The following is an 18,842-nucleotide window of genomic DNA, read 5'->3' on the forward strand; positions in this document are numbered from 1 at the left end:
GAGAGAGAGAGAGAGAATATCCCAAGCAGGTTCTGCACTAAGCCTGACTCGGGGCTCAATCTCATGACGGTGAGATCATGACCTTTGCTGAAATCAGGAGTCGGGTGCTTAACTGACTGAGCTACCCAGGTGCCCCTTCCCACTGCTTTTAAAAGGCTATGTACACGTACGTACACACACACACACACACACACACACACACACACACACACATGACTTAGGTAAGAATAACAGAAGTTGCCTTAAAAAGGGGGGATGGGGAATCTCAAAAGTTTGATCTCAAAGCAAACGTGGACTAAACCACATTTTCCAGCTTTTTAAATACCTGTTTGCAGCAAAACTCTTTATCGACAGGCCAAATGAACGCAGAAGGGAGGAATATTTACTCATTCTACTTTTCAGGTTATACACAAATCAGGGCGTTGCAAGATAAAAGCTCAGAGCCACTCGTACTATGAAAAACTTGAGTACTGATTTCTCCTTTCAGTTTTTTTTTCATGTCTTCTGCATGAGCACAAATTAAACACATTGCTTACGACTGGAAAGTACGTAAGGGGCAGATTTCCTATTAAAACCAACTGATTATACAAACGTAAAGAATTATGTGGCTAGATGGTCGTGATGGCCCACAAACATGTGAGTGTATTTGAGATCACGGAACTGTGCACTGAAAAATGATGGTAAATCAGGGGTTGCCTGGGTGGCTCAGTTGGTTAAGCGTCCGACTCGATATTGGCTCAGGTCACGATCTCCCGGTTTGTGGGTTTGAGCCCTGCGTTGGGCTCCGTGCTGGCAGCATGGAGCCTGCTTAGGATTCTCTCTCTCCCTCCCCTGCTTGTGCTTGCTGCCTCTCAAAATACATAAATAAACTTAAATTTTTTTTAATACCTTTAAAAAATGGTGATGAATTTTATGTTGTGTATTTTACCACACACATGCACACAAATGACTGATGATAAAATCAAAGATAAATGGTAATTATCTCAAGCCTTCTAGAAGCAAAAATGAAGACAAAAGTCCTGAAAGTTATCACTGAACTAGAACTACGTCCCTAGCATCGTCCAACTGCCGACATTCCCAGACCCCATGCACTGTCTACTTCTGCTCTTCCAATGTGGAAGTGTCCCCTCTCCAATCCTGTTCTGTGTTTTAATGTGACAACAAATCCCAGAGACAAAGAACTTCTTTACTCTTTAAGCCATCTCGGCTCCCAGGTGCACCCGGAAGGGACACGTCCTCACCGCCCGTATGCAACGTTCTGAGGCACCTCTGTCGCCAGCATTGGAGCCCTCTTCCCCTCTCTGAGTCTTCTCACAGGGAGAGCTCAAATGCGTAACGAGAAGGAAGTCAGAAAAGGCCTGTACCAAAATCAGAGAGCTCCAGGCTCGGAGCTGTCAGCACAGAGCCCGACGCGGGGCTCGAACTCGTGGACCGTGAGATCATGACCTGAGCCGAAGGCGGACGCTCGACTGACTGGGCCACCCAGGCGCCCCTGACCTATCAGTTTTAGATTTTAGAGTTTAAGATTAACTATTCAAAAAAATTCCATCACATCACTGTTTCACTGAGAATGCAGTTACTTAAAATGACCAAAAACTTTAAAAATATTGTTCCTGTCAAAATCCCAGCAACGATTTTTATAGAAATTGTCAAGCTGACCTCAAAATTCATATGGAAATGCAATGGACCCGTAACAGCACAAATAGCTTTGCAAAAAAGGAACAAACTTGGAGGGTCCACGTTATCCTGACTTTAGAACTTACCACAAAGCCACAGTGAGCAAGACCGTGTCTATTAGCATATGTCTGTAGACTACACGTGTCTGACCCACACGCCTGTCTGTAGTCAACGGGATAGAGTCGAGAGTTCAGAAAGAGTCCCTTACAGCACAGCTGACTCCGAACACAGGTGCCAAGACAATCCAGTGGGGGGAAAGAAGAGTCTTTTCAACAAACGGTGCCGGGACCGCCGGATATCCCATGTAAAATAATTAAATTGAACTGGGTATTTACCCAAAGAATACAAAAGCATTAATACGACAAGATCCATGCACTGCCCATGGTTCCTGCAGCGTTACTTGTAACAGCCAACTACAGCAGCAACGATAGAGTCCGACAATAGGCCGACGGGTGAAGATGTGCGGCATGTGTGTGCGCGTGCGTGTGCATGTGTAACGGACCGTCAGTCAAAATAGGATGCGATCTTGTCATCTGCAACAACATGGACGGACCCTAAAGTGTATTATGCTAAGTGGAAGGAGAAAGACGGAAACATCATATGATTTCACTTATATATGGAACCTCAAAACCAAAAATGAATAAACAAAAAGCAGAAACAAACCTATAAATAATAGGACTGATGTCTGCTGGGGGGTGGGGTGAAGGGATGGGCAAAATGAGTGAAGGGAAGCAGGAGGTACAGGCTTCCAGCCATGGAATGAGTACATCACGGGACTAAAACGTACAGTGGGGGGAAGACAGTCCGTGATACTAATGGCTACGGTGACAGGCGGCAGCTACCCTTGTGGAGAGCACAGCACAAACTTGCTGAATCATGATGTTGTACCCCTGAAACCAACGTAACATTGCATCAACCACACTTCAACTAAAAAAAATAATAATAAGCTGGAAAAAATCAGTAAGGCCAATGGGGCGCCTGGGTGGCTCAGTCGGTTGAGCGTCCGACTTCGGCTCAGGTCACGATCTCACGGTTTGTGAGGTCGAGCCCCACGTCGGGCTCTGTGCTGATAGCTCAGAGCCTGGAGCCTGCTTCCCATTCTGTGTCTCCCTCTCTCTCTGCCCCTCCCCTGCTCATGCTGTCTCTCTGGGTCTCAAAAATAAATAAAACATTAAAAAAACAACAACAAAAAACAGTAAGGCCAAAACTAAAAACCAAAACCTGGTTCTCCCTAAGTACTTTATCTTTCAGAGAATGACAGTACTATTCATTTCTTGCATGAGCCAGCAATTAATAGTCACTTTTTAAACCCTCCTTTTCCTTTACCTTAAAAAAAAAAAATTAAATCTGACCCCTACCTCACATGACACACATAAATTAACTCAAATAGATCATAAACCTAAATGGAAGCGCTAATACAATAAAACTCTTAAAACAGGAGGAGGGGCACCTGGGGGGCTCAGTCGGTTAAGCGTCCGACTTCGGCTCAGGTCACAATCTCACAGTTCGTGAGACTGAGCCCCGCGTGCGGCTCTGTGCCGACGGCTCAGAGCCTGGAGCCTCCTTCGGATTCTGTGTCTCCCTCTCTCTCAGCCCCTCCCCTGTACTTGCTCACTCTCTCTCTCCCTCTCAAAAATAAATAATAAACATTTAAAAAATTTAAAAAAAATAAGAAAACATAGGAATAAATCTTTGTGACCTTGTATCAGGCAAGGGTTTCTTGGTGACAAAAATAAAAATACATACTTGGACTTTATCAAAAGTAAGAATTTCTGCTTCAAAGGATACCATGAAGAAAATAAAAGACAAACTCCAGAATGGAAGAAAATATTTGCAAATCATATCTGATAAAGGACTTGTATCCACAGTATACAAAGAACTCTTTACAACTCGACAAAGACAACCAAACTCAAAAACAGACAAAGGATTTAAACAGGCATTTCTCCCAAGAAGATATACAATGGCCAAGAAGCACTTGAAAGGGTGTCTAACACCGTAAGTCATTAGGAAAATGCAAATCAAACACACAATGTGATACGCTTTCCACTCACAGGACAGCTAACATCCAAAGAACAGACGGTGTTGGGGAGAATGCGGACGAACTAGGACCCTCCTGCGTCGCTGGTGGGGCTGTAAGATGGAACCAACTACTCTGGAAAACGGTTCGCCAGCTCCCGAAAAGACTAAACACGCAGTTACCAAACGACCGGGCAATTCTACCACACATCCAGGGCCTATGAAAACACGTGCGCACACGAAAACTCGTTCACAAATGCTCACAGCGGCATTTTCCCTAACAGGCGAGATGTGGGAACAATCCAGATGTGCACCAACCAGTAAACGGATAGAAGCCAAGTGTGGTGTAGCCATGCGATGGCATATTATTCAGTGATCACAGTGAACGAAGTTCTTATAAATGCTACAACACGGCTGGATCTTTAAATAAAGGAAAACAGTTGCAAAAGACCACCTGTGTCCTACGTTCCAATTATACTGCATAAAAAGTGTCCACAACAGGTACATCTACTGACACGGTGAATGAGATCAGTGGTTGCCAGGGGCTGGGAGAGGGGAGAACGGAGTGACAAGGAGGTTCTAAAACCAGGTAGTGGTGATGATGACACAACTGTGTGACTACATCAAAAACCCACTGAACTGTGTACTTTAAGGATCCTGACTGTCATGGGTTGTGAATCTTAATAAAGCCATTTACCAAAACACACTGCTACTTAGCCCTATTGAAGCAGCAGCAGCAGAAAGTGACACACACGGACTACGTGTCAGACTGACTGCGACAGACACCGCGTGCTTCTGTCATCTTACCAGGACAGCGCCCTTCTCGAGCAGCGTACCAGCTGTTGCTGCCCAACAGACCACCCCGGACGCAGTGGCCTCGACCAAGGACCCGTTATTACTGTTGACAAGGCTCCAGCTGCAGGCTGGTTGGTTCCTGTTCTGGACCAGGTGTGGCTATCGCCGGTGGGGGTCCTCATGCTCTGGGGCTGGCTGGCTGGTCACGGTTGGCCTTAGCTGGGATGACCAACTCTGCTCCACACCGTCTCTCATCCCAGAACTGTCTGACTTGTCACGGGTGGCAAAGGTCCGAGAGAGCCAAACACTGAAGACCTCTTCGAACCTGGCTCAGAACCGGCCATCCGTCCCATTCTGTTGCAGCCCATCGTAGGCCAGATCAGATACAAAGGGTGAAAAGCAGAGTTTACCTCTTTGTGGGAGGAGCTGCAAAGTCACAGTTGTTGTGATACATGGAAACCGCAGTGGTGTTAAGAAACGGAGAATCCTGGATGCAGACAGGGTCGTCGGACTTAAGAGCCTACATTCTTATCACTATGCCAGATTTCTTCCTCGGTGGCCTCAATCACTCATCTGTGCAGCTATTTGTTGATCTTGATCTTAGCAAAGAAAAAGTAATTATCAAAGTCGCTTTTATTAAGATTGAACCTTACTTCAGTTCGTAGATATCTTTATTTCATAAAAATTTTCATAAGTACACCGTCTTACACATTTAGTTATAAAGTTAACCGGCGAGAACTAGAAATAGTTTGGATAAAATTCTAAATCAGAATTTATGGAACATTTTCTTACACCATACACCAAAAATAAACTCAAAATGGATTAAAGTCCTAAGTGTGAGACCTGAAACCATAAAAATCCTAGAAGAGAGCACAGGCAATAATTTCTCTGCCATTTTTCTAGATATGTCTCCTGAGGCAAGGGCAACAAAAACAAAATTAAACTATTGGGTCTTCATCAAAATAAAAAGCTTCTGCACAACAAAGGAAACAATCAATAAAACTAAAAGACAACCTACTGAATGGGAGAAAATATTTGTAAACAACATACCCAATAAAGGGTAAGTATCCAAAATATATAAAGAACTCTGGGGCGCCTGGGTGGCTCGGTCGGTTGAGCGTCCGACTTCGGCTCAGGTCGTGATCTCACGGTCCGTGAGTTCGAGCCCCGCGTCAGGCTCTGTAATGACAGCTCAGAGCCTGGAGCCTGTTTCCGATTCTGCGTCTCCCTCTCTCTCTGCCCCTCCCCTGTTCATGCTCTGTCTCTCTCTGTCTCAAAAATAAATGTTAAAAAAAAAAAAATTAAAAAAAAAAAAGAACTCATACAACTTGACATCGAAATAATAGCAATAATGATAATGCAATTAAGAATGCAGAAGACGTGAACAGACATTTCTTCAAAGAAGACATCCAGATCACCAAGAGACACATGAAAAGAAGCTCAACATCACTCATCATCAAGGAAATGCAATCAAAACCACAATGTGTCACATCTGTCAGAATGGCAAAAACCGCAAACATAAGAAACAGCGAGTGTTGTCGAGGATGTGGAGGAAAAAGGACCACTTGTGTGCTGCTGGTGGCAATGCAAAGTGGTGCAGCCGCTACGGCCAACAGTACAGAGGTTCCTTAAAAAATAGAAAATAGAATTATCATAGGACCCACTAATTCCAGCACGGAGTATTTACCAAAAGAATACAAAAACACTATTCGAAAAGATACACGCACCCCTACGTTTACTGCAGTATTTACGACAGCCGTATTACGGAAGCAGCTGAGGGATGAATGGATAAAGAAGCTATATACACATACAAAGGAATATCACTCAGCCACAAAAACATGACATCTTGCCACTCACCACAACACGGATGGATCTAGATAGGGGGTGCAATGCTAAGTGAAATCAGTCAGTCAGAGAAAAACAAATACCATATGATCTCACTCGTATGCGCAAGAAACAAAACAAAGAAAAAAGAGACAAACCAAAAAACGGGACTCTTAATTACAGAGAACACACTGATGGTTACTAGAGGGGAGATGGGTGGGGGGAAGGGGACAAAAGGGTGAAGGGGATTAAGAGTCCCCGCCTGGATGGCTCAGTTGGTTGAGCGTCTGGCTTAGGTCATGATCTCATGGTTCGTGGGTTCGAGCCCCACGTCGGGCTCTGTGCTGACAGCTGGGAGCCTGGAACCTGCTTCAGATTCTGTGTCTGTCTCTGCCCCTCCCCTGCTCATGCTCTGTCTGTCTCTCAGAAATAAATAAACATTAGAAAAAGTTTTCTTTAATCTAAAAAAACTGCAGCTTGGTTTTGTAATTTGTAAAAAAATTCCAGTACAGTTAACATGCAGTGTTACATTAGTTTCGCACGCACGTATGATACAGTGATTCGAGAATCCTGTACATGCTTCGTGCTCATCATAAGTGGACTTTTTTTTAATGTTTATTTTTGAGAGAGAGCATGAGTGGAGGAGGGGCAGAGAGAGGGAGACACAGAATCCGAAGCAGGCTCCACACTGTCAGCATGGAGCCTGATGTGGGGCTCCACCTACTGAGCCACCCAGGCGCCCCAAAAGTTTATTAGTTTCAGCATCAAATACAATTCAGCTTTTATTTTGTACACACAATATTGGAAACCTTGAGCCACATAAATAGTTGCAAGTGGTAACCGTTTGTAGTATTTTTAGCTTCCACTTAAAAAAGTTTTAGACAAGCAGAACTACCAAGATTCATCTTTAATGAGTGACAGTATGTGGAAAGGGATCTTTTCTCTGAGCGGGTCTCAACAGCGGACTTAAGACATTCAGTCACCCACGTTGTAAACAGATGTGACGTCCTCCAGGCTTTGTTGTTCCATTCCTAGAGCACAGAGTAGATTTAGTGAAATTCTTTTTTTTTTTTAAGTTTGTTTTTATTTATTTATTTATTTATTTATTTATTTATTTATTTATTTATTTATTTATTTATAAGAGAGACAGAGATAGTGTGAGCAGGGGAAGGGAAGTGAGAGCGGGAGTCCAAGCAGGCTCTGTGCTGCCACCAAAGAGCCCAACGTAGGGCTCGAACTCATGAACTGTGAGATCATGATCTGAGCAGAAACCAAGAGCTGGACACTGAACTGATTGTGCGCCCCAGGCGCGCCAAGATTTACCCAAGTCCTTACGGGCCCCAGGAATTTGGGGAAGGTCAAGGAGCTTCAGCTTACAGTCACCAGCCGCGTTAGCCCCTGACAAGAGTCGGCCCGTCCTTCGAAGCTTGGGAACCGGGCCCTGACTTGTCCCGTCTGGCCGCGAGAGTCCCGGACGGCGTCCCCTTCCAACATGAGACTGTTTGGTCCACACTGAGGATCTGTTGGTGAGCGTGGCCACCCTGGTGAATCCTCTCAGCTGGATCTTCCGGAGAACTTGCCGCGGCTTCTGCATCGGCCCCGGATGCTTCTCCCTGCGCTTCTGTGTCGCGCGGGCGGCTTCTTTCCCGAGACCTCAGGACCGGCCTCAGCCAGCGTCTCGCTGCGCCCGTGCGGCCTCCCGCCCTCGCTCGGCCTCCGCAGAACGAAGACGGCGCGGGCCTTGCTCTGGACCGGGCTCTGGACCGGGGACGTGGTGCGTGCGATGCTCCGTCCGGACCACTCGGACTTTGTCCGCATCGGCAGTAAGGCCGTTTAGCTTTCTCGTCATCCGCGTGTTCCCTGGAACAGCACTCCTCATTTCCTTCGAGAACCTTCCCTCGCGTTCACAACTTGGCCAAGCGTCGGGTGCGGGAGGCCTAAGCGTTCAGTCTGTCTGGGCTTTGGACGCGCCTTCCCCCCTGAGCCGAATCGCCGCCAGCTTCCGATTTCAAGCGACGGGCGCGAGACTCTGCCTTTCACTGCACATTCAGCGCCGTCGTAGGGTCAGTGATCGGCCTAATGTCACTGCTGCCGTGTCTCAGGGAACAGGGCGGCTGAGGAAGGGAGAGAGACGGGGCACGGCCGTCGGCGGAGCATCTGTCAAGTTCAGCGTCTTACAGGGCACCGCTCGTGGTGCCCCCCACACCATCACAGCAGTAACACCAAACGTCACTCGTCGCGGATCACCACAAAAATGTACTCCTGGGAGAGGGCTAGATACCGTGACAATCACCACAACGTGGCACAGAGACAGGAAGTGAGCGAACGCAGCTGGAAACACGGCACCGACAGACGCGCTCCCCGCAGGTTCCCGCAAACCTTCCGTGTGTGGCACCGGGCCGGCCGTGGGAGCGCAGCCAAACCGGGTCTGCCTGCGCTGAAAATGCCCGACGCCCAGACCGTATCTCAGACCAACTAAAGCACAACGGCTTGTAGGGACACCTAGACGTTGGCAGTTTTTAAAGCTCCCCAGCTGGTTCCACTGTGCGGGTAGGAGCGAGGAGTGCCACGCAGATGTCCCGGCTGAGGGAATGTCGACCTACTGAGCGCGGGGCCTCTGGGTATGGTTGTCCCACCAAGGAGACACGCAGTACGTGTGTCATAAGGAGACTGTCAAACGCCTTCCTTTAATGAAGACGTGATATGCATAATGGCATTACTGTGACCTCCCACGCTAGGAATTCAGACGGAAAGGATACTCTGCCATGACTTTGCTCCACCGAAGCTAGACTGATTTCCTGCCAATCAGCAATTCTTTTTCCAAACGAGTGTCTCCCAACTGGGGCAATTTTGCCCCCCCGGGGGACGTTTAGTAATGTCTGGAAGCATTTTTGGTTGTCACAGCTTGGGGGGAGGGGGGGGGGAGGACATCTAATGAGCAGAGACGAGGGACCAGGGACCTTGCTAACCATCCTGGAATGTGCAGGACAGGCTCGCACCACACATCACCCAGCCTCAAACATCAACAGGGAGTACTGAGGTTGAGAAAGATTGTTCTAAATCTCGAATCCTACAGGAAAACTCTGGTTAAGACTAACGTCACTGCTTTTGTAATTTGTTAGAAAACACAGAACCTGTCATGCTGCCTTCTGTAATCCTCATTGGGCCTACTTCCCCATGTGTGGACCCTTAGAGGGGCATTGGGGCTACAGAAGTAGAGGAGTTTCTTCGAGACGCTGACGACGACGACAAACTCCCGCAGGCCCCAGTTTGCCGCAGCCCGCACTCGGTCCCCAAATGATAGGGGGGCGAGGGCTGATGCAATGACACGAACTCTCCTGATGCAGAAGCAAAGGATGGGAAGGGGGAGGGATCACGATTGCTTCCCGGGCCAGGGGACACTCTGGATCTTCCTTAATACCCGCACCTGCAAAATTCCTCAAGGAATGGACCCCAGACTCATGACACATCAGAGTTTTCTTTTTTCTTTTCTTTGAGAGAGAGGGGGTGGGGGGGGGCGCAAGTGAGCAAGGGGCAGAGAGAGGGAGAGTGAGGATCCCACCAGGGGCTGAGAGAGAGAGAGAGAGAGAGAGAAGAAACATGGGGCTCGTGTTTTTGTTTGTTTTTTTTACCCAAAGTGGGGCTCATGCTGACCTGTTGCAGGGCTCAAACCCAGAAACCGTGAGATCATGACCTGAGCCAAAGCCAGATGCTTAACTGGCTGAGCCACCCAGACGCCCCCACACGAGGCGTGTTCCGTGAAGACGCACGTCCAGCCTTAACACCCCAGGATTTTCGGGCTCAGTGGTATACCTACAGTGATCTCAACCCATCTGTAGATTTAGATTATTGTTCTGAAGTAGAAATACATAAAGACTTAAGGAAAAAGACATAGAAAAAATAATCCGATCTATCGAGGTGCTAATGTTGTAGGTAACTTTCTTTTCTTGATTTTTATTTGTAATGTTATTAGCAATAAGCAATATTGGCAATGTTGTTTACGTAGTAAAAACTGTCCAAACCTCACTAACGTGTCCATGTTAGAAACCATTTTTTATGAGACCTAAGCAAAACCATTTTTACAGTAACATAATAACAACAGAAATTGCTGTGTATATGAGATTATTCAGCTGTAACCCTGCCTCTGATATTAAAGGAAAGGAAAGAATTAAGTATCTGCCCCCCCGTACATCCCCATACAATGAAACAGCATGCGGCCGATTAAAAACAAAACCACCTAGCAGCTCTCTGCAAACTAATGAGCAAAAATGTCCGACACACAGTAAGTGGGGAAAAAGCACAGAACAGTGTATACAGTTAGCTACTGTTTGTGTAAAAGGGGGAAAACATGTACACAATTTGCTCGTAAAAAGGTACATATTTTGAAGGACATACAAAAATTGATAATACCGGTTGCTTTCAAGGAGAGGAAATAGGTTCCTATGGGGGCAGGAAAAGGGAGAGCGGTGTCTTTTGCACTTTTTGAATCTGAACCACTGCTATCATCCAGGCAGAGAGTAAATTTTGTAAAATTAGATCAGCAAACCCTTAGTGAATCCTTAAAAGCTAACACACAATTTTCTGCATGAATTATACTGCGGTGCATCAAGCCGTGCGAGAGCAGGGCTCAAGATAAATAGCTAAAAATGGCGGGTCCTTGCCCAACACCACATCCCAGTCTACCTTCAGACTGTCTGACAAGCCCTTTGGCTCCTCAGACGAATACCTTCCAGGTAACATTTTCTACAGGAAGAAATAACGTTGTTGTGAGCTCGTGGGACTCTTGCTTTTTTCTTCCCTCCGAGACCAAGTTTCCTCTCTGCAGGACAAGGGTACTAGAGGGTGCTTTCCAGACACTGCCCCCTCTCGTGATTTACCTTTCACCAGGTTAAGAGCAGTGACAGTCCTGACATACAGAAGATAAAAGGGCTGTGCCGGTAAAGGCGGAAGTGAGGAGCACCCTTTGGTACTTCCTTCCTTCCAGTGACTAAAGCACATCAGAAAAATATCTAGGGCTCCAACGATAGCAATGGCTAACATATTACGAACACTTTCTATAAGTCAGGCACTGTTCTAAGTGCTTTATGTGAATTAACTCATTTTACCTTTACAACAATCCTATGACGTAGGTACTATGTCCACTTTACAAAGAAAATGGAGTGGCACGTATGGCAAAAAGGGTAAAAGCAGGGACCCCCGAATCTAAGTGATGAACTCTGAATCCCAGCTCTCCTACTTAGCAGCTGTGTGACCTTGAGCAACTTAAACTTTGTGCGTCTCTTCCCCCATTTCTAAAACGGAGAAGACCTTCTAGAAGGTAGTATGGAAATCTACGCTGTGTTATGAAGTCTCTACCCAAGTTCCACAGCCAAGGAGAAGAACTGGGCTTTGCACCCACGCAGCCTGGAGGGTCAACTTCCACTTTGCTAAAAGGCAATCCATCACCTGAAGCATGAGTTTAAAATCTCAGTACCCCCACCCCCCAAATTTCAGAGTTCTTCCCTTTTTAAACAGAAAATGATTTACAGACTATTATGCTTATATAGCACTGACTCGTAACTTGTCAAATGTGAAGTCAATCACGATGATATTCCAGGTAAGTTTTATCTTTAAATTTTTCCTTTAACACTTGAAACCTTATTTTAAAGTATATAGTGAAGAAGTTTTCCTGCTTGTCTACATCTATTTATTTTTGAGAGATAGAGACAGTGTGAGCAGGGGAGGGGCAGAGACAGAGGGAGACACAGAATCCAGAGCAGGCTCCAGGTTCTGAGCTGTCAGCGCAGAGTCCGACACAGGGCTCGAACCCACGGACTCAAGCCGGATGCTTAACCGACGGGAGTCCCCCAGGCGCCCCTCCTGCTCACGTAAACTGCATTTAGCCAACGGCGCAGCAAGGAAGCCCCACGAAATAAATGTTTACTTACTTCTCTTCCAGTAGGCGAATCTGAAGAGCTTAGCTAAGACAGCTGCTGTGCAGCACCAGCCTAGAACCCAGCTGCCCACCTAAGCTCGAGGACTGTCCCCAGAAACAGAGAAGCAGGGAGAGACTGGAAATGTAGGCAGCTTTGTCCAGTGCCCATCACTTTGCTCAGGGCACAGTTGCAGGTGAACCACACCCTCATTCGCATTAAAGCGGAAATCCACAATCCAAGGAGGTCTTCTGGAGCTCAGTCACGCTTTGGCTCCCTCCCCTTGCCGTAGGAGCTTCCTACCGCTGCTGTGACAAATTTCCGCAAACTTAGTGGCATAAAACAACACATTCGTCAGCTCAGCGTTCTGTGGGTTAGAGTCCCAAAGCCGGGCGTGTGGAGGGTTGTGTTCCCTCCGGAGGCTCCAGTTCAGAGAGGCTGCTCTTCCAGCTTCGAAGCTGCGACAGCTGGCCAGGCCTTTGTCACAGAGCAGCATGCAGACATTGACCCTGCTGCGTCCCTCTGCCACCGTTTCCGAACTCTTGTAATTACAGCGGGCCTACCGGATAATCCAGGATAATCTCCCTGTTTCAAGGTTAGCTGATTAGCAAACTTAATTCCCTCTCGCCACATAACAAACATATCCACAGGTTCCAGGGACCGGGCTGTGGGCATCTTTGGGGGAACCATTATTCTGTCTTCCATACCTTCCTTGGTTCAAGGAACTCAGGTTTCCTTCGTTCACAAAGGTCATTTTACTGAACGCTTGATATATTTTGGTAGGCACTGGGGCATACACAAGTAACGGAGTACCGTCTTGTCGATACTTAGCTGACAGTTCATGAAAGCAAGATGAAGGCAGACACCGTAAGTAACTTTCCTCGCGCACTGGTGTCAGGGAATAACGTTAAGTATCTTCTCTTGGTAGAATATGTAATTATGTCGGTGATGACAAATGTTTACTGCAAAGACAACGTGGTATAATGAAAAGCTCTTTTTTGCGGTTGTTGTTTTGGCTTTTGTAAAATTTAGGCTTCGGGCCCAGCACGGAGCCCAAGGCAGGGCCTTGAACTCACGACCCTGAGATCAAGACCCGAGCTGAGATCAAGAGTCCCTGAAAAAGGTTTTTAAGACAGGCGGAGTGAAACCTAAAGGTTAAGTTACTAGACTTCTCTGAGCCTCAGGCTTCTCATCTGTAAAATGGGGGTTAAGATGATCTATCTCAAAGTGCTGTTTAAGAAGCGGGAGCACGTGTTCTCCCTACATGGAATCCCACAAATGCTCACTCTTCCGCTCCAGAGACTTTTCGTTTCGAACATTCTTTCAACATTTCCATGACTCACTTAGTACTAGGGCTATAAAATACAAAAGAAGTGTTAGGCCTCCTCCCAGCCATCAAATTTAAAATGTTGGCAGGGTAACACATTTGCATATGTGACACAATTAAAGAAAGATCAAAGTACACCTGAATGGGTTCCCCGAGATAGGACTTTAGGTGGTTAGGAAAGGCTAGTATATAGCGAGGTAATTAAAGCCGATTTCCTCTTTACTTTGGGGGGGGGGGGGGGGGGGGGAAAGCAAACAAAACCCAATCCATACACTGAAATGTAGCAAGGGGGAAATCTAGCAGAGTGATTTTCACAGGGGTCCCTAGGTCCCTGCAAGTCCACGCACGTGGAGCGAAGGGGAACCCAGGTGATCCGTCCCCTAATCGATGCTGCTTTACCCTACGGAGGAGACTAAGAACTCCCAGAGTAGGCACACTTTGGGTTTTCAAAGTCGGTCAATCCATAGTTCTCCCCAGTTCAATCATTAAGAAAAAGTAAATGCTGGCGCAGAAGTCCGAGGAGTGTCAGGCCCCGTTTTGCCTTGTTTTATTAAGGACGCGAGGGGACAGGACACACATTGCCCGCTACACCCCCAAACCTGACCTACATCGCCAGGGCCGTGAACGGTAACGGAAGGCTCTCCACCTGCCCTGTGCCCAGGAGCTAATCCTACCTCACGTGTATTCTTCTAGTTCAGACGCCAACGCCGAAGGCCGACTTGGAGTCCACTAACCTTTACGTCCAGGCTTTCCTTTCTTTCTGATAACGAAGAAAAACTACTTTCCGAAGGACACGGCGGACAGGGGGGATCGAGTCCGGCACTGAACCAGAAGGACGCGGTTTCGTCCTTCTCCACCCTCCAGCTGCCTAATGAGGGTGAGGATGCATCGTCCACCAGAGAGGAAAGCGTAAAAGCGCCCCGGAACCTCAAGCGTACGGACGGTGCCGTGAAACCCAAGAAATCCAGCCTGGCTTTAGAGAGAAAAACACAAAGAGAGCCAGGCGACCGCGGCGCGGGCTCCCCCACGGCGCCGGTCCGCGGCGCGGAGCCCGCCGGCCCTCCCGGCCTCGCTCCCTACCTCGCGGGGGCTCAAGCCCCGGCACCGGCTCCTTCCCGCCCGAGGGGCGCACCAGGCCTCCGCCGACGCCGAACCGCACGCTCCGCGCCTCCCGCAGCCGACCGGCGAGCTCGAGCCGTCCGGCAGGAAGCGGCTCACCGCGCAGCCGCCGCGGCCTCCAACCGCCTGCCGGCGGAGGGGAGCTGGGCCGCCCCGGACGCGCCCACCGGGGCCCGTCGGCGGCCGGCGGAGGCGAGCCTGGGCGGCGCGGCGCGGCGGCCGGGGAGGTGAGTCGTCCCGGGCCTCTGCCCGCCCCTCGGGTGATCGCGGCCCTCCCGGCAGCCCCGCCGCCGCGCCGCCCGCCCCCCCCCGCCCCGCGCCCGCGGCGGCGCGAATGGAACGGTCCGGCGGGGGGGATTGTGGGAGGCGCACGCGCGAGGGGCGGAGGGCATGTGGGGGGGCGGAGGAGGAGGCGGCGGCGGCGGCGGCGGCGGCGGCCGTGGCGGCGGTTGGTGGCCGTGGGGGCGGGGAAGGGGGGGGGAGGAAAGAAGAGGCGGTGGAGGAGGAGGCCGGGGCTCGCGCCGCCGAAGGTACGCGTGAGGGCCCGCGCCCGACCGTCCTGACAGGGGCCGAGGGGGAGCGGGGGGCCGTGCGAGCGGGCGCCCCCGAGCGAGCGCGGACGGGCCGGCGGGCGCGCCAGGCGGCCGAAGGCGGGGGTTGGTGGGAGAGCGAGCGACGAGCCCGGAGCCCGTCCGGCGCGTGCGGGCGGGCGTGCGCGCTCCGCCGCCCGAGTCGGGGGCGGGAGGGGGCGGGGGGGGCCGCGGGGAGGGCCTGGGAGGGGAGGTGGGGGGGCACGAGGCGCCCTTCGCTCGCGCCCGCCCTCCCTCCCGAGCAGCCGCCGCCGCCGCCGCTCTGCCGCCGCCGCTCCCGCCGCCATTTTGGGTTCGCTTTGCGGAGGGGGAGACGATCCCCGTCTCGGTTGCGGGACCGCCTCCCCTCGGTGGCCGCCGCTCGGCCCCACGCCTTTCCCTTCTCCTCTCTCGCGTTTCCGCCCGTCCGCTCCCCCGCCGGCCGCCTCCTGACAGGCGGCGGGGATCCGCCGCGGACCCGGGGAAGCGGAGGAGCCTGCTGGCGGCCGCCCCCCTTCCCCACTTCCCTGCACTCTCATCTCGCTCGGCCTCGGCCTCTGACACGGTGAGCACAACCGCCTGCGGAGGCCTCGGGCCTAAGTGCTCCCGGAGCGGCGCGGTCCCCGGCGGCCCGGGAGCCACTGTCACCTCCCGGACCTGGACCTCCGGGAGAGCGGCGGGCGGGGTGGGGGAGGGGCGCGAGGCAGGGGATCCTGAGCGGACCGGGAAGTCCCTCCCGGCGGGGGGGCGGGGGGAGGGGGGGGAAGGGGTGTCCCTGACGGGCGGGCTCCGGGCCTGGGGGGAGGGGGCGGGAAAGTCGGCGCGGGGAGGCGGAGTCGGCTGCGCCCCTGACAGGTTAGTTGGCGCGTCGGGGAGGCGCGGCGGGAGCATCCCCCCTCGTCGGGTCGGCGTCCGCGGCGGGAGAGGGGGCCCTGCGGAGGGCGCCTTGCGGGCGGGGCCGGGGCCGCGGCGCCCCCGAGGCGCGCGGCGGTGCGTGGGAACGAGCGGGGGACCCCCGGGTCGTAAGTTTGAGGACTGTGCCCGGCTAGTTTGTGCGGGGTCTGGGGGAGGCAGGTGGTGTTCCGGGGTGCCGCGGCTGTGGCGGCGTGTGTGCGCAGGGCAGCAGAGTGGGAAGGCGTTCCGGAAGACCCTGCCCGTGCTCGCGGCGGGGTCACGGAGTTCCCCTTCAAGTCACCTTCTTTCTGAAATGAAATTCGGGGTGGCCCCCGTCGGGCGGATGTGCGTGTGTGTGTCAGAAAGCGGGAGCGCGTCGGAGCTCGGGGAGGAGAAGTCGTGGCGGGGTTTTGCACGGCCCCACGTGTGCCCGTGGGGTCGGGGGCGGGACGAACCTGCCGGGGCCGCCTGTGGTCGCGGGAGTGGCCTGTTGGTCCGAGCAGGGCGAACGGCGTCCACGCGAACAGCCGCCGTGTCCGCTGCGAGGGTACAAAGAAGGGCTGGGCTTTCTGTTGACCCGAGGTTGTAGTACCACGTCGCGCGGAATGAAGCTGCTCTGGTCTTCGCAGTACTTTTCCTGTTCCTTTGTGACCCTGCCCCTCGGGGAAAATGGTGGAGGAGGTGCTTTCTCCCATCGCGCGAAGTAGGGAATCGAGGCAGAAAGAGATGCTCTTCCAAGGTCACGCTTTCACGTGGAGGCGAAGTTGGGACTGTGGCTCCAGGCGCGTGGCGGCTGGCCCGCGGGGGGGGGGGGGGGGCGGGGCGGGGGGCTTGGGGCGCGGGCCCCGCCGCGCGGGGAAGAGGGGCGTGTGTGGCCGCTGGCGTCCGGTGGAGCTCGGGCGCGCGGAGCGTAGGGCGTGCGGCCGGGAGGGCTGTGCGCCGCGGGCGTCCGGGGCCGTGGTCCGTGTTGCTGGCGGAAGCAGGGCGTTCGCGGCCCTCCAGTTGAGTGTTCGAGGGGGCACGGCTTTCGCGGCTTGGGCTGGTGCCGGGGTCGCCGTCTGGGGGCCGACGGCTCGACTCGACGTAGGCAGAAGGAGCTTCTCTCCCTCGCTCAGCGGGTGTTTACGGAAGAATCCCTCGGGAAACGCTCCCTGTCTTGGGGTGGGACTCAGTGACCCTGCGGAGGCAGCCTGGGCGCCTCTGAGCGGACTCGCCTTGACCGCCGTAGGTGTTTCAGGCCGGCCAGGCAGGCAGACCAGCGTGGAATTGAAGCCCAAAAACTTCCCTGAGAAGTCTGTTCGCTTTGGAGGGAAGCTGGGTACCCCAGACATTTTGGTCCGGAAGGCTCTCACCCGAAGGGGTGGCAAGCTTGTGACGCCGGCCGCCTGGTTTCGCATTTTCTTCTGGCGTTCGTGAGCGAACTGTTTTGGGGATCCGGGAGTCGCTGCCATACGTGCCTGTGGAGTTTGGAACTTTTGGGTTGGGCTGAGGGAGGTCTTCCAAACGCTGATTTTGCAGTAAGCCCCCCCCCCCCCCCCCCCCCCCCCCCCCCCGTGAATACGAGGGGAAAATTCTTGAACCTAAGCTAGCGTGGCTCGACGTCTGGAAAGTAGCATGTTTTCGATAGGCCAGATTAGCAGTTCTTTCTTTAAAGTTTTGGGGGGTCGCGTATCCTTCTGAGAATTTGATGGCAGACCCTGACCGTTAAATGAGCATAAGCGCAGTCACACTATGCACACCACGTCAGGAACTTAAATTGTGATGAAGTAGAACCTTTTTGCATTTAGGTCTCATTTGAAACCCTTTCAAAACAGAGCTTTGTTTGCAGATGAAGATGTTGGTATGAGTTTAAGGTGACAGGTTGTGTGACCGTTTTTGAGCACGCTGCGAGTAAGGAGAGCTTTCAGGTCGTGTCTTTTTATTTTATTCTTTACAAACTCATTTTTGCAGTGTTCGTACAGGATTCTGAATTAGGTGGTAAGAAAATGTGTCGCGCAAAAATATATAGCTTTATTCTTTCTCATTATCTTTTTATTCTTAAACTCCTCTCTTCCCAGTTTTGCATTGGGTCTGAGGCTTTTGAAGCTCATTCCGTGGAGTTTATCTTACTTGTAACAAACATTGACTTAATTCTACGTAGCAGACACAAGGGTGAGTAATCACGTGCCCTCAGTCCTTGAAGGGATTCTAGTGCAGTTGAAGCGAAGGATGCTGCGAAGGTGGTGGCTCCAGAGGGCGAGGAGGAGGGACGAGTGTTCCCAGAAGTCGAGGATTCATGACTTCATCGCAGAGTTTCTGCCGTCACTAACTCGCAGGAAGCGGTAGTCTTCCTGCTGTCTACGGGACTTTGCAGCTATCGAGTGTGTTTTGGTATCACCTGGTGTTCTTGGCCGAAGGCTCTCTGGTTTGAAAACCAGGCATACTTGGGTCGTATTCCTTATCTTGTTTCCGACGTATTTCTGTAGTGAGTTTGTAACAAAGGTCTTAATGTCATTTTTGGGTTTTCATGCATCCAGAAAACACTTACTGGGGAAAAAATGCACTTGGTCTTAGACGAAAGGCCGAGAAGCTTCTGGGGTAAAACGCAGTAGCTATTTGATAGACTACCCGTGAATTGAGTGTTGGAAATTTAAAATAATTACTGAATTTTTAAAAAATGTTTTTAATGTTTATTTATTTTTGAGAGAGAGAGAGAGAGAGAGAGAGAGA

At 51.4% G+C, this 18,842-nt stretch overlaps 2 protein-coding genes across 8 annotated transcripts in view; one reads left to right on the plus strand and one right to left on the minus strand.

The window, feature by feature from the left end:
• Positions 1-14,957, minus strand: part of DAP3 (death associated protein 3) — a 33,036-nt gene extending 18,079 nt beyond the window's left edge. The window contains exons 1-2 of one of the 3 annotated variants that reach the window (XM_042976307.1): positions 14,632-14,718; positions 4,899-5,087 (exon numbers count right to left, since the gene is read on the minus strand). The gene's annotated coding sequence lies outside the window, so the exon portion shown is untranslated. The other 2 variants (XM_042976309.1, XM_042976308.1) reach the window with 2 other exon arrangements.
• A 191-nt stretch (positions 14,958-15,148) lies between these two features.
• The window catches only part of ASH1L (ASH1 like histone lysine methyltransferase), a 189,063-nt gene continuing 185,369 nt past the window's right edge, over positions 15,149-18,842 (plus strand). For 4 of the 5 annotated variants that reach the window (XR_006213804.1, XM_042975693.1, XM_042975696.1 and 1 more), the window contains exon 1: positions 15,536-15,804. The gene's annotated coding sequence lies outside the window, so the exon portion shown is untranslated. Of the gene's footprint in view, positions 15,201-15,535; positions 15,805-18,842 lie in introns of those variants that run through there. The other variant, XM_042975694.1, reaches the window with a different exon arrangement.

This window comes from Panthera tigris, chromosome F3 (genome assembly GCF_018350195.1).
Source record: "Panthera tigris isolate Pti1 chromosome F3, P.tigris_Pti1_mat1.1, whole genome shotgun sequence".
In the NCBI taxonomy this organism is placed as follows: domain Eukaryota; kingdom Metazoa; phylum Chordata; class Mammalia; order Carnivora; family Felidae; genus Panthera; species Panthera tigris.